This window comes from Cricetulus griseus, chromosome 8 (genome assembly GCF_003668045.3).
Source record: "Cricetulus griseus strain 17A/GY chromosome 8, alternate assembly CriGri-PICRH-1.0, whole genome shotgun sequence".
In the NCBI taxonomy this organism is placed as follows: domain Eukaryota; kingdom Metazoa; phylum Chordata; class Mammalia; order Rodentia; family Cricetidae; genus Cricetulus; species Cricetulus griseus.
The window spans coordinates 56,787,083-56,800,712 of record NC_048601.1 but is presented as its reverse complement, the minus strand read 5'-3'; the positions used below and the strand labels follow the sequence as shown (position 1 = coordinate 56,800,712).

Below are 13,630 nucleotides of genomic sequence, written 5' to 3'. Positions count from 1 at the left end.
CAAACCATCTATGCCACTCTGCTTGCTTTTCCTTGCAGCCCAGTCACCACCTGACTTCCGGTGTTATGATTTGCTTTTTGCCTTTCTACTCCTAGGAGAGGAGACACTTGACTTTGTTTATCTGCTTGGCTAGTCCTGTTGGAGAACAACAGCCTTGGGGGACATTAGGAGCTATTGGGGATCCTGTCTCCCAAGCCAAAAATTATGATATGCTGTCTCGTAGAGAGAAAGGGTATTCCCTTGTTTGTTTGTCTGTCTGTTTGGGAAGGCATCCCTTTGTTTCACAGAAGGATTTAAGACAGCTTACAAAGCGCTCAGCAAGATGACATAAATTAGAAGCAGGTGGGAGGGGGGTGTCCTTGCAGGCTAACGCTATAAAGTGGAGCCAAGGATGGGACTAATACAAAATAAACATCCCATAAACTTTGATCCATTCATGAGGGGTGGGCCACAAATTTGGCTCTAATATTTCTTACTGCCAGTGCCAGGATGTAACATGATCCTCCCCGTGACTCCCAGGATCCTCAAGATTAAAGCAGACCACCAGCTCAGGACAGACAGCCACATTCCTGACGCCTGGAAAACGGAGCAGCATCTCCCTGATCCCACCCAGAGGGGACAGGGGAACTATGGGGAGGGCTCACAGACATCTCTGAGCTTGGCTTCTTATGTTTCCCAGCCAAGCATAGGGGAGTCCATTGTCTGGGGGACCAATGACAGGGTTTCAGTCCAGCCACACACATGTTTTAGCAGGTGGTGGACAGTGTGGTCTAAAGAACCCTGGAGCTATGCTTCTGGAATGTCCTAGACCAAGCTTTGGGGGGTAGCAGGGGACCAAAGGGTCTCATGATCAAAACTTCAACTGAAGCTATTCTAGGTGATCCCAAGAACCCACAGACATTGGGCTGAGGAAAGGTGGCCCTAGAAAGTTATGTTTTCTATCTGAGAATGAACAGATATCTTCCTGGAAATGAACAACTAGTGAAATAAAACATGGGTAGATGTGTGTGTGTGCACATTTGTGTGCACACATGTAGACGCCAGAGGTCAATGTCAGCCATCTTCCTTGATTGATCCCTGTCTTATTTTTAGTGTTTTGCTATGTTCATTTGAGACAGAGTCTCACTATGTAGCCTTGGCAGGCCTGAAGCTTGTGTAGACCAGGTTGGTCTCAGACTCACAGAGACCCACCTTCCTTTGCCTCCCAAGAACTGAGATTAGAGGTGTGTGCCACCACATCTAACTTCCATTTAATTTTTGAGACACTGAACCTGGAGTTTACCAGTTGATGGCTAGCCAGGAACTCCAGAGACCTTCCTGCCTTCACTTTTCCAGGACTGGGACTAAGACAATTACCACCAAACCCAGGTTGTTTTGTTTTGTTTTGTTAGTGCTGGGGATCCACACGACAGTCCTCATATTTGCTTACTAGGTGCTTTACTGACTGTACCCTCTTCCCGGGCTCAGCACAATTGTTGCCTGGGAACATTTTAGAGCAAACCCAGCCTAAAACCTATCGTGTGTGTGTGTGTGTGTGTGTGTGTGTGTGTGTGTGTGTGTGTGTGTGTGTGTGTAAAGTCATCTTCCTGTTCTTCCTTACAAGATAAACCATTTGTGAAACACACACCAAGTTAGCAATGAGGAGGTCTGCATGGAATGAAGGACTGTCTAAGAGCTGAGTGACAGCTACCAACAATGACAGCTAGCTGAGCGCCTGTTTGCTCTGAAGTCTCCTTTCTGGCAGTAAGTGAACAGTGAGATCAGCTGTATCCAGAGGTTCTGTACTGAAGCTGAATTTCCCCAGAAAATTCAGATCGCATGGCTGGAGCAGAGCTGGTTCCCATCCCCACCCCTGATAGGGATCCCAGCTGTCTGCATGTTTTCCTGGGTTGCTGAAAGTCTGGAGATAATGAAGTGCCCCTCCTCTGAGGTCCTGGCAAGGAAGGCAAAGCTTCTCTTCTTTCTCCTCCTTCTTAGCAGTTTGAGACTTTGTTTTACTTTATAACCTAAGCTGTCCTAACGGCGGTCCTCCATTCTACGTCAACACTCCCCCGCCCCCGTGTGTAACATATGTGCACATGTGTGTGCAGGTGTCCATGTCTGTGCATATGTGTAGATGCCATAGGAGTGCATGGGGAGTCTTGTTCCATCACATTCTACTGGGGCAGGGTCTCTCCCTGAGCCTGAAGCTAGACTGATGGCTAGGAAGTCCTGGCAATTCTCCTGCCCTCTGCCTCTAACAGCACTGGCTTTCAGGAGCATGCATGGCCATTGTCTACCTTTTTACATGGCCCCTGGGGATCACTTGGGTCCTCATGTTTGCCCAGCAAGTGCTCTTACCTACTCAGACATCTACCCAGGCCCCTAAACTCTTCTTGAGCCATGAAAGCACATGGCAGAGCCCACCAACACTGAGTACCTTCAAAGACCAAAGCAATGAAAAGACCTTTGTGCCATTCACCCTTCTTGCTGTCCACAGCTTCCTGGGCATTGCAGACCCTTCTCAGCAGACCCGTCCACTTCCCAGCCCTCGTCCATAGAAGCACAGTTCACCCTTGCACAAGCCCCTAGCCTCCTGGACCAGTCCCTCTGGCTGACCCCTGTCTCCTTCGTCTTACCCTCCAGCTTGCTCTTTAGGGTTAGTCATAATAACCCTCACATCAGCAGAGCAGAAGATCACCTTCCATCTGCCTCACAACCACAAGAAGGTGGGTGGTGGGAGGCTAATTATCATCTCAATTTTACAAATAAATAAACAGGCTCAGAATCGCCCATGTTTTCCCACAAGCATGCCTTAGTGAGTATCCAGAAAGGAAGCACAGCTCTATACTCCAAGCTCTGAACTGTGTTACACACTCCTAACCCTCCCAAAGCAGCCCCCTGAAAGCAGGAGGGAGTCAGCTGTATTAGGGAACTTACAGAGCACATAGTCTTAGGTATGTGTGTAGAGACACAAAGCAAAAAGGAAGGGGCCCTCTGGTACCCTATTATGTTATCAAGGAACCCAAGTGTCTCCATTCACCTCTTCACTTTACAGGTGTAGAAACTGAGGCTCAGAGAGAAGGAAGGCTCATGTGTTGAATGCTCAGCCTATTAGAATTGGCCACCAGTACCTAGGTGAGGGTCAGGGTGACAATCTCCCTCAGCCACACAAACCCCTGTCTGCCTCTCACCCTCCATCTTCTGTCTGTCTACCCTTGGGGGAACACAGGACTGAGCACTGCTGTCTCTTGGACCCCAATTTGGCAGCTGACCATCTCTCTAAGTCCAAGAGTTTATTATCAGTCTTTACCACAAAGTGAGTGTTGACCAGTATGAACTCCTGGGTCTAGAATGCTAGGACTTCTCACTGGAGATGTAAGCTGGGTCTGCATGAGATGGGATCCCATGGAGGGCAGTGTTTATGGAGGTGCATGTTGAATTGCCATGGGGGCAGGAAAAGCACCTTAAAGAAGGTGGAGAAGAGAGGCACCGAGGAGGCCCAGGAGACCCAGGCCAAGGAGGGGACTGAGGGCATGGAAGGATGGAGGTCCAATTGTGCTCCATGTGGCTGCAGCTCAGTCCAAGGCTTGTTGTCCAAAATGGTCCAATCCCTCCTTCCTCCAGAGAAGAACACAACCTGAATGTTAACTTGACCTGACCCTGAGCAATTTGTGCCAAACAAATTTCCCTGCAGGATCTCATTGCTGCTCCACAGCCTAATATGCCATTGGGATTAATGCTCCCTTTTTGCAGACAAGAAAACTGAGGCCAGAGAAGTAGGACCAGTGCAGAACTGCAACAGAAGCAGGCACTAAAGGGCCTGAACCAGTGCCTTCTCCACTGGAGAGATCTTGTTCCTAGGACATCATTCATTGGCTAGATCCTCCAGCTCAGAGCTAATGTGTATAAATGCTTGGGCCATAGAGAGAGGCATGATATCAAAAACTGCTTCCAGTTAGAATTTTTGCAGCACCCATTCTTTCCAGTTGCATGTGAGTGTGCATACGTGTGTGTGTGTGTGTGTGTGTGTGTGTGTGTGTGTGTGTGTGTGTGTGTGTACAGGAATTGAATCCAGGGCTTCGTGCACACTAGACAAGCACTGCATCTGAGTTCCATCTCCAGCCCTTGCTTCCAGTTAAGGAGTCAGCAGTGGTTCCGCCTCAGATGTCAACATTTCCTGCACAGTACTAAACTCATTTATATAGTGATTTTGAAAACTGCATTTCACCCATTAAACAAACACCTACTGGTTCTCCTATACACCAGTCTCCTGAGCTGTCATTTAGTTGGTTTTTTGTTTTGTTTTGTTTTTCAGGGTTTTGGGTGCTTGTGCATCTGTTGTTGCATCCTACTTGAGCATCATTGGAGTGTTTGGGGAGAAGTTTTCTAGCAGGCCTTGACCCATCCAGAAAGCTATGTCCACTGTGGGGCTCCATCAGCACTCTGAGTGGAGACTGTGGGAGTCGAGGAGGAGGGAACACAAAAGAGTCAAAGAGAGCTGTAAAGTCAGGAGTAATCGCTGGAGAAGTTCCTCTCCAGTCATTAAAGAGGATCTTAATTAAGGTCCCTGAAATAGATACTCAAAACAAGCAGCTGTGGGAACCAGATCCACAGGGGATAGCACAACCGCCCAGAGGTGCTGGGTGTTAGCTGGCTCCTCACCTGTCATTAGGGAGTGGGAAATCGCCCCACATCAAAGCCAGCCAGGAAGGAATGTGACAAATGCCATTCACCTTTAAAACAGTGTTGAAAATGAACACTAGAGCCTGCCAACCATTGTGTGCGAAAACTCCTGGGGCAGAAGGACAATCTCCAGAGAGTCAAGCAAGGTGTGTCCAGCCAGGAAGAAAAGTTAGATGCCTAGAACTGGGAACTGAGTCCACCTTGCCTGCTTGACTTGGATAGGCTTCTCCTGACCTTTGACCCCCCCAGTTTTTCTGGAACTGAGGCCCTATCGGCCTACCACCCTACCACCTTCTCTGCCTTTCTGCTTTGGGTCCAAAGCAATGTCATAGTGACAGAGAAACTAAGGAGACAGAAACAGGAGGACTGAAAGAACCAAATAGATTTAGTTCTCAGACAGTTCATAAAATGTCTGAGCTAAATCAGCTGTGAGAAGGCTCTCCTGAAATACCAGTTTCTCAAATACCTTTCCTTTATCCTTCACCTTCAAATCCAGCACATGGAACCCAGCTTACAAACTTGGGTCCTTTGAGCAAGTTCAAGCTCTCAAGTTCATTCTTTCAGAGCCAGTGCAGATGAGGCCCCATCCTCCATCATGGCTTTCAGCTCAGGAAGATGCTGAGGGCCAGTGGAGCAGTAGAGCAGGCCCCTTTCACGGTCTCTGAAGATACATGGCAACCTTTTGCTGTCTCATCCTGACCAGACATCAGCCATCACAGTGGGGAGGGGTAGGAGGAGTGAGGCCAGGGTGAGCCCAGCCAAACTTGGCCCTGCTTCATATTCACACCAGGAGCCAGAGAAGCTCTGGGATTCATGTGAACTAAAGTGGCCAGAGGGGGCTTCCAAGTGGAGACAGCATGGAAGCTGGGCCTTGAGGATGGACAGGAGTTGGCACAGAGAAAAGAAGGGACACCCTTTGCAATGTCAGCTGTATCTTTTCTGCCTTGGCCAGTTGCTGGGGGCAGGGGACACAGCTTAAATGTCCTAACCAAATGCATATTGAAATCTAATCTCTATTGTGACTGTTAAGAGGCAGGGCCAGGTGGGGCCTTCACGAGGTGGTGAAGTCATGAGGGCTCTGCCCTGGCTAACAGTTGGTTAATCCACTCATAGATTAATGGGCTATGAAGGTATATCAAGAGTGGATCTGTTATAATAGAAAGTGTGGTTCCATCTCTTGGATGAGTCCCTCTCTTCCCCATGATGCTCTGTGCTACTCCAGGACTTTACAGGTGTCCCTTCCACAACAAGATCCTCAGAAGATACATTCTCCCAACCTTGGACCTCCCAGCCTCCACAACGACGAGCTGGATGAGCCTCTATTCTTTGTAAGTTGTATAGTTCTTAGCACTTTGTTACAGCAAGAAACAAAGAGCTAAGACAAGGGACACATGCTCTGAATTGTGTTAGATGAGCCCTAACAGCCAAAGGCTGCTCTGTGGCAGGGAGTGGACAAGATGAGGTCCGTATCCAAAACCCCAGCGAGTACTCCATTTGGTGTTTGAGTAGCTGTATTGTTCTCACACCCTGGGTCACAACCCAAGATGGGGGTCAAGATGGTGCTAGGGAAATTCCCAAGAATCCATAAGAATGACCCCAGCTAAGATTCCTAGCAATAGTGGAGAGGGTGCCTGAACTTACCTACCTGTAATCAAATTGTTGACTACCCTAACTATCATCATAGAGCCTTCATCCAGTAATTGATGTACCCAGATGCAGAGATTCACAACCAAGCACCAGGCCAAACTCTAGGAATCCAGTCGAAGAGAGGGAGGAGGGAATACATGAACAAGGGAGATGAAGATCACGATGGAGCAATCTCTAGAGACAGCTGAACCAAACTGGTGGACACTCATAAAATCCAGACCAGCAGTTGTGGAGCCTCCAAGGGACTGAAGTAGGCCCATGGGAAATGTATAACTTGGTCTATCCGAGGATCACCCTGGCAGTAGGACCAGGATCTATCCCTGTTGCATGAGCTTGCTTGGGGAAGCCCATTCCCTAGGGTGGGATGCCATGCTCAGCCTTCATGCAGGGGGAGGGGCTCGGTCCTGCCTCAACTTAATGAGCCAGACTTTGTCAACTCCCCAGGGGAGCCCTTATCTGTTGGAAGGAATGGATAGGGAGTGGGCTGCAGGGGAGGGTCAGAGGAGGGGTAGGAGAGAGAATTTTGGTTGGAATGTAAAATGAAATAAAAAATAAAACAATGGGAAATAAAAAAGAGAATAACTCAGCTAAAAGACATCATTATAGTATTTATAACAACCAAACAATATTTGTAAATATAACAATACTTATAACAACTAAAAATTAACTTAAGTTCTGATGCAAAATGACTCATGGGTGGTTTTCACAGTACTCACTGGTGTATCACTGCAGTCCTGACTCTGAACAGACTTGCATGAACTTTCCGAGTGCATACAACCATTCCAGGCAATGTTGATAAGCGCTACCTCTAGAGCCATGGCTCAAAGTCAATACTACTGTCTGAGAACTGCCATGCTTTTATTGTGCCAAGGTTTCTGCTCTTATAGAAGCATAATGACTTCATTACAGAAAATAAAGACCTTTGCTATTTTTCTAGCATCATCCCTCAGCATGTATCAAATCAGAGTACCTTTCTATTTTATTGTGGTAGGTGGATAATCTATCTCATTAGCATAACAATTTACTTTTTGTCCTTAAAATGACAAAATTATATGTATAGCCAAAAAGTTGTCAAATACATTTCTTTATGACTTTGATCTGTTACCTGTTTACTAAGTGTTCCTGTGTGTGCACAAGTAGGCCATAGGTCAACAACGTTGGGTATCTTCCTCAACTGCTCTCCTCATTTTTGAAGACAGGGTCTCTCACTGAACCTGGAGTTCACTGAGTTTGGCCAGGCAAGCTGGCCAGCATATCCCAGGGAACATGTGCTGCTATGCCCAACTTTATTAACATGGGTGCTAAGGATTGACCTCAGCTCATGGAGACTGCACAAAAAGTGTTTTACCAACTGAGTCATCGCCCCAGCCTCCTATATGTCCTTAGACTTTATTTGTTTTATTTTATGTGTATGAATGTTTTGTCTGCATCTATGTCTAAGCCTGCTGTCTATGACAGTCAGAAGAGAGCACTGTATGGCCTTGAACTGGTGTTTCAGATAGTTGTGAGTCTCTCTACAAGAGTCCTCTACAAGAGCAACAAGTGTTCTTTGCTGCTGAGCCATCACCCCAGCATCTACCTACTCTATGAACCAATATACCCAGTGTAAAAGTGCCAGGGAAAAGGGGGCAGTGAGTGAACAAAGCTTAAGAACTACTCTATTGGATGGGTCCAAGAAGCCAGGACCATAGGTATCTGGGCATTAGACTGGAAGGGCCTCCAGGCCTCCTCTCTTATGTTCATGGGGATTCCTTGCAGTCTGCGAACCAGGCCAGTCTCCTCTGTATTGTGCATACAGGAAATACAGAGTGATTTGGCCACAAAGCACGGGCAAGAAGTCTGATCTAAGGGGAAACTTGGTTTGACAAACTCCTTAAGAGTTAGGGATGGTCTTAGAATCCTTTGCCCACAAGGGCTTAACCAGGAGCAGGGAGTGATGGACTGGGCCTGTGGCTCATCCTGTCCAGTTACTAAGGTGTTCTGAAGGGCAGACCCTCATTGCTCCCACTTAGTAAAGTGTTTAAACCAGGGGTAGTCACCATTCATAAGAGGGAGAAAAGGAATGTAGGTAAAATAGACAAACCAAGGAATAAAGCCCTAAGTAACCTTTGGGTCATCATTCAATTAAACAGCAGGGCTAGCACTGTAGCTCAGTGGCAGTATGCATGCCTAGCATGTGCCAAGCTCTGGGTTTGAATCCCTAGCAATTCACTGTAATCTAAGTCTTAAATCAGCCTGAATTTCCCTTCAGCATTTAGGTAATAAAGTGATTTTGGAAATTTGCCATTTAAAAACTGAAAAGCCCTCCACACCTGCCTGTCATGATGGGACTGAGAAAGGTCAGAGTTGAGCTTACCATCTGCACCATTCTAAAAGCCATAGTTGCTACTATAGCTATGGACACTCTAGGTTCCAGCACTGGTTTCCCAGGATCTTTGGACTGAGCTGTGTAATCCTCATATAGTCCTACAAGGTGCCCTCAATCATTTCTGCAGCTGAGAAAACTGTGGAGCAAAGACAAGGAGACCCAGAAGCAAAGAAGCAACAGAATCTGGGGTTTGAAGCCCTGTGCCTGCTCACTGCACACCTGCACGTCCTCACCAGCCTTTCCTACTGACCTCACCAGCATTCTCAGAAGGGAGCTTCATCCATAGCCAGCTGTACCAGAATCTAACATGAAAAAAAATCAACCCTCACAGTGATCAATCACATGCATGTCTGAGACGCTATGAGTCAGTCATGTGTAAAACAAAGTTTGGCACCCTAATAGAATAAATTAAGGGCCTCTTTTTCCAAATCCTACATGTGGGCCCACTGCCTGTCAAAGGGTTGAACTGAACACAAAAGCTTTCCAGGAAAGACAAGGGCATGTGATTCCGACCAGACTCATAGGGAAGCTGTGACAACACCTTAGAAAAGCCTTTGTAGAGGATGAGGGGTACTTCGCATGCTAGACACAAGCCAGGTGGTGTCACATTGGAGAATGAACATGGGGATGCTATTTCCCAGCAACCCCAGGGACCCTGAGTGTGTCTGTAGGAGAGTTTGCCAGGCAATGAATGGGCGGGGCTACCGTGCTGCTGTGCTGTCAAGTGGGCACCACAGCCAGGCATACTCTTGGGGTCATAGTATCTCAGAGTGATTTACAGAAAAAGTACACAGATAGAGACAAAATTCCTTTGGTCAATGCCAGACCCAGACATTGGCAGAGGTCATGCTGATGTCCCCATTGTTCCTACCCTGTGGCTACTGTCCTCATTGGAAAAACCAGAGTGACTCTTCAGCCTTCAAGACCTCCAACTTCCCAAGAGTAAAGACATCTGAAGAAGGGAGGAGTATCAGCTGCACAGTTGGCCTTCACTCAGGCAGCAGCAGAGTTTTAACGCACCACAAACTAGAAACTTGGGGCGGGGGGCAGTGGATGAAGCTGGGACAATGCATTGGGATGAGCTTTCTGGCAGAAGACTCCAAAAGCCTACCTGGCAAGTGGAAATTCCAGTCCCATCCTGGGAGAATGGGACATGCAGGCAATTAGCTCACTTGTTTTAACTATCCTCAAGTTTCCCCAACCCCCAAATCACAGCTGGGCAGGTCCCCAGCTGGGTGAGTATGGGCCAGAGGGTGTTAGCAAAGGGTGGAGGCCCCAGCCTTTCTCCGATGGAGAAAGCCACCTATGACCTCACAGGATAAAAGGAACCAACCCAGGCCTACCTAACTGTTATTACAACAATTACCAAGACCCATCACCTCCCTTTGGGAAAGGTCCTCTTTCAAGTTTCAAGGCCCTGGTGTCCCCTGGTTCACGGTAGATCTCAATCATTACTGGGTGCCCTGTGCAACTTATTAATTTGTTTTTTTCCCACGTGGATTAGTGGATCCTGTTGAAAGGTCTGCAGTTTTGCAAGGAACTCATATAGGGCCACTGCAAGGGGTGGTCAGGAAGCAAAAGCATGCATATACATGAGTGTGGGAGTGCTGTGAGGGAGCACATGTGTGTGCATGGGTGCATGTGTGCATGTGTGCATGTATGCATGGGTGCATGTGTGCATGGGTGTGTTCCAAGGCAATGCATGTGTGCATGGGTGTGGGGGTACTCTTCTGGTTCCAGCCCCCTCAGCCCCCTCCCTGGCTTATCCTGGTGTGAAGCATGGTGATGTCAAGAGGTGTGGCTGGCTTTGATCCTGCTCAACATCCCTACTCATGAGCAACAGGAGGAGGGAGGGAGGACTAGGGGAAGGTTTTCCTAATTTTTTTCCTTGTTAGATGACTCACTCCTGCCACACCCCAGGGGCAGAAGCTTCCAAATGCTTGGGTTGAGACTCCAGGACATTCAGGGACCCTATTTCCTTCTAGAAGTTTAATCAGGAAAGGAGTTCTCCCACATTGAGTCTCCTCTGCGTGGGGGAGATTGTCTGCTCAGACCCCAGCCACGCTGAGATTGTCTTCACTACCTTCGGCCAGCAGGGAAAAATGGCGAAAATGACTTCTTGAGGAAAGGCTGACACACAGACAGAAGCTTTAGACTCCTCTGTGATATCCACAAGTTCAGTTCCTCTTATAGAAGGGATCAGGAAAGCTCGCCAAGGCAAATGTCCCATAGAGGAGCACATGGCTGGTCAGCCAGAGAGAGTCCATTGTTCCCATTCTGGGGGACACAGTGGTAATTCCTTATAATCTTAGCACTAGGAAGGCAGAGACAGGAGGGTCTTTGGGGCTCCCTAGGCCAGCCAGCCAGCCTAGCTTGCCTAGTGAGCCACAGTAAGATACCCTGTCTCAAAACCCAAGTGGCTATCTCTTAAGGGATGACATCCAATTTTGACTCTGGCTTCTTCACACAATGAAACATGTGCATAAACATCCAAATACCCAATCATTTTTTTTAAATGGACCACTGAGTCAGGAATGGTGGTTTACTTTTAGTCTCAGCACTTGGAAGGTAAAAACAGGTATAGCTCTGTGAGTTCGAAGCCTTCCTGGTCTACATAGCAAGATCCAGGATAGCCAGGGCTACAAAGAAAGACCCTATCTCAAAACAACGACAAAAGCAATGAAAGCTTTTTGTAGTTTTTGAAGGTTCATATACACTGTAGCTGTCATTTGAGTATTGTGCTCACACCAAGAGATTGCCATGAAAATGACTCCATTTTCTAGATGAGAAGACCAAACCCCAGAGAGGCATATGCTCATCAGATTAGCACAGTCAGAAGGTGCTGGGATTCAAGGCCAGAAGGCCCGGGCCTGCTCTCTATGTCCTGTCACTGGGATTCCTATTCCTCTATCTCCTCTGAGGCAAACAGCTCTTTCGGAAGGCTTTCCCACTCCTGCCTGCAGTGGGCATGGCATTGTTCTCCATGGCCCTCTTGGGAGCCATCACAGGCCATGAACTATGGAGAACGGTGGTGTGGCTCTAGTTCTCCACACAACTACCACCCAAGTTTGGCAAAGTGTCTGTCTTCAGTGGATGTCCATGCCAGCACTTAAGTGGGCTGACAGGATACCTACCCTCTTTCTACTCAATGTTACTCCTCACAACACCTGGCTCACACAGCTTTGGGTTGTTTTAAAGCAGCAGATCACAACCTGTGGGTCACAATCCCATTGGGGGAGGTCAAATGACCCTTTCACAGGGGTCACCTAAGACCACTGAAAAACAAAGCTACTTATATTATGATTCATAATAATAGCAAAATTACACTTACAAGGTAGCAATGAAATTAATTTTACAGTTGTGGGTAAGCACATCATGAGGAACTTTGTTTAAAGGGCCGTAGCATTAGGAAGGTTGAGAACCACTATATTAAAGGCCAAAAAGAAACTATCCTCTACACTTGGGCTCACCTGGCTTCCAGGAAAGTCAAGGCAACAGTTGCTGACATATCTGGATCAAGCCCTCAACCTCTTCCCATGTGGATTCTGGAAGTTTCTGTCTCGGGTGTGAGGATGGTGCCAACGGAGAGGTCAGGGTTGTAAGACAGACTCAGCCAGAAAGATGGGGTCGGAGACAGAGAAAGAGAGGGAGAGAGAGAATCAGAGACACAGAGAGGAAAGAGAGCATGCTGGGGAATGTAGAGACATTGCTGGGGGGTAAGAAGAAGGTAGAGATGGAGGAAAGGAGGCAGTGGGGAAGGGGAAGGGAAGGCAAGGAGATGGAGGGGGTCGCAGAGGCCCTAGGGAGGAACAGTGGTGGTGGGGTCAAAGATGTGACTGATTGCTTGTGTCCTGGCTTGCCCTTAACAAAGCTGCCCCTGCCTGTGGTCAAATGAAAGCAGGAAAAAGAGCAAGTGAGGAGAGATGGTGGTGGGGAATGGTCTCCCCAGGAAGCCAGAGACACAGGAGTGAGAGGAAGAAGAGGGGAAAATCCACCTTAAGCTGGTTGGAATTGCCCATGGGAAGGTGTGCTGGAGATGCTAGGAGGTCCCAGAAATAAACCTCCCATGGCAGCCCCTCCTTGCACAAGGCCCCAAGAAACATCAGTGTCAAAACACTCAAATTCTTCAACCCACTCTACGGATGGGGAGAGTGAGTGGAGCTCCCAGGGACAGCCTGTCTTTCAGTGGCAGGGGCTGAAGATAGCCAGTACTCAGTACATGTCATCTCTGGGTGTCATTACTTCCCCAGGGTGTGCTATACCACATATCCCTCCCTGAGCCAGATCCTGGCTGCACTCTAGGGGTACTGGGCATCCAGAGAAACCTGCAGAGGTACTGACTGCAGAGGAGGGAGGGGACAGCAGCTCCAGATGCCCTGTGCCAAGCCCTCCATAGCTCTCAGTCCAGGCTTCTGGAAGTCCATATAGACCTCAAACACTTACTTCAATCCTGGTTTTCTATTTCATCATCTATAAAATGAAGTTGCTGATATGTTCTTAGAGGAATTAAGAGGAGCACCACAGAGCCATCACTGGCACCTGTAGAAGATGACAAACACTGGCAGACTCAGGGACCTCCCTTTACACAGTTAATGGTGGCTGTGTAAGTCAGTGATGCCCTTGAGAGGCCGGATCAAAAGCTGACAATGTGCTGAGACCTACCATGAAGCTGACCTGAGCCCTGTCCATGGCTGCTGATGGTTCCATTCGTGCCTAAGGACAGAAGACCATGAGATACACAAGTGTGGAAGGCAGACAGTGGTCCACTGGCCTCTCTCCATCCCCTGCCTCCTGACACCTTTCACAGGGCATACATAGGCAAAGGGAGGTCGGTGTAGGGAGCTCTGTAGGCTGAGGTGGCCAAGGAGGAGCCAGGGCATAGGCCTCCCTTGCAATAGCAGTTGCGAAATGCCTGTATCATTAGGAAAATGCGAACGCAGGAACATCTGC

At 48.1% G+C, this 13,630-nt stretch overlaps 1 long non-coding RNA gene across 1 annotated transcript in view; it reads left to right on the top strand.

Annotated features, from left to right (window-relative positions):
* Nucleotides 1-7,409, top strand: part of LOC118239270 — a 63,516-nt gene extending 56,107 nt beyond the window's left edge. The window contains exons 2-3 of the long non-coding RNA XR_004771091.1: nt 5,888-5,993; nt 6,350-7,409. This is a non-coding gene — a long non-coding RNA (uncharacterized LOC118239270). The remainder of the gene's footprint in view (nt 1-5,887; nt 5,994-6,349) is intronic.
* Nucleotides 7,410-13,630: the final 6,221 nt, after the last annotated feature.